The 1,889-nt window shown below is 43.3% G+C and overlaps 1 non-coding gene across 1 annotated transcript; it reads left to right on the top strand.

The window, feature by feature from the left end:
- Positions 1 to 419: 419 nt before the first annotated feature.
- Positions 420 to 492, top strand: TRNAR-CCU (transfer RNA arginine (anticodon CCU)). Its single transcript has one exon. It is a non-coding gene; the product is annotated as a tRNA-Arg (tRNA).
- Positions 493 to 1,889: the final 1,397 nt, after the last annotated feature.

The raw sequence follows: 1,889 nt of genomic DNA, 5'->3' as shown, positions 1-1,889 counted from the left end.
AAGATCAAAGTTAAGTTCTTTACCATATTTGCCAGTGGGTTTTATTCTGTCATATTGCCATAGTCAACTAATTCTCAAATGCATAATTCAGTACAAGCCAAACCAGACAAGACCAGAAGTCATTCATTCATTCACCAAATATTTGTTGAGGGCCTATGATGTGCCAGGCACTGTGCTAGCCTCTAAGATTACAAATGAGACATGCCCTGCTTGGAGGAGCTTATAGCTTGGGAGGGAAGACACGGAAGTAAACAAAGCATTGTCAAAGTCTTTCATTAGATGCTGTACTTGAAGTGAGAAGGTGGCAGGATAACCTTGGGGCAGAAGGGAGGGAGAATTCAGCCCTGCTTGGTGGGTCTAGGAAGGCTATACAGAGAAGGTGACTTTTGAACCATATTAAAAAATGGGAGGGAGGGACTTCCCTGGTGGTCCAGTGGTTAAGACTCCACACTCCTGATGCAGGTGGCCCGGGTTCGATCCCTGGTCAGGGAACTAGATCCCGCATGCCGCAACGAAGATCCTTCATGCCACAACTAAGACCCGGCGCAGCCAATAAAAAAAAAAAGAGGCAGGGGAGAAAAGGAGGAGAGTATTCAAGGAAGAAGAAACCATTAGCTTCCATGGTGCTGGTATGTCTGGGGCCAGGATCTAGGGAGGATGCAGAAACACAAAGCTGCCCAGGTTGGCTGGGACTGGGCCCACAGTGACCAGCCCAAGAAGCCTGAGCTCTGTCCTGCAGGTCCAGGGAGAGTGTGTTTTACACAAATCGCTCTGGAAGCAGTAAAGAGGGGAGACTGGAGGCATTTGAGTCTGGAGTCAGAGAGGAAAAGCAGGATGCTGGGGTCGTGGAGAGAGACTGTAAAGCCTCACTAAGGAGAGGGTGAAGGAAAGAAGGGAGTCATTTTAGGCATATTTAAAAGACAGGGTTTAAAGACCCAGTAGAGAGGGGTGCCAGAGTTGGGAAATAGGTTGAAAAGAGAAGGAAGAGCCCAGAAGGAATTCGAGGTTTCCAGTGTGGACCCCTGTGAGAGCCTCCGTGCCATACTGCGCCATAATGGAGCAAATACAAGTTGGCACAGATCCTTCTCCTAGAAATGCTCCTCAAAGACATAAGTCTTGTTGAAGGTCAGTAGGGAATGTCAATGTTGTATGCAGAGGGCAGTACATATATTCCCTACTAGTTATTCTTTTCGAAAGACCCATTAATATATGTGACTTACATGAGCTAAGATAATATTCATGTAGGAGTTAATTAAAAATTAAGTTAATTTTTAATTTTCTGGAAATTAATTTTCCAGATACAGTAAGATGTTAGCATTATTTCAGTTATCTGTGCCTGATAACCACTAAGATACCTACTTATCTGTTTACTTATTTATTAAGGAAGACAAGCTCCATGAGGTCAAGGACTTGGCCTCTTTTGTTCACATCTGCATCCCCAGCCCCTAAAGCAGTGTTTGCCTCACAGTAGTTGTTCAATAAATATTTGTTGAGTAAATGAATGAATTTCTATACGGGTAAAAAGAAATCATCATATCCTTTACTAATGAGGAAAGAAAAGAAAAAAAAACCTGGACTTAAAACAATTTTTCATGAGCAGATCCAATCTGCAAAAATGGAACTGACGTTTAAAAGCTATTTTTCTTCCTGAAGCTCTACTTCTGGGAAAATCACAGCTGCCAGCTTAGATGGTGGTTTTAACTGCCCAGTTACAAATTCTGCACAGTTGTACACACTGGCAGAGCTCAGCTTCCTTAAATGCTGTTGGATCAGTAAGGAAATGGTGATTTTCCTTATTGATTTCATGCCAGTTCCTCTTTTGTGAAAATTCCCGTGTGCTGTTCAATGGAACACATACAAGAAAACCCGAACGCTGGGGGCCAGAAATT

The sequence above is a fragment of the Phocoena phocoena genome, chromosome 11 (assembly GCF_963924675.1).
Source record: "Phocoena phocoena chromosome 11, mPhoPho1.1, whole genome shotgun sequence".
NCBI classification, from domain to species: Eukaryota; Metazoa; Chordata; class Mammalia; order Artiodactyla; family Phocoenidae; genus Phocoena; species Phocoena phocoena.
This window is presented reverse-complemented; position numbering and strand designations above follow the sequence as displayed.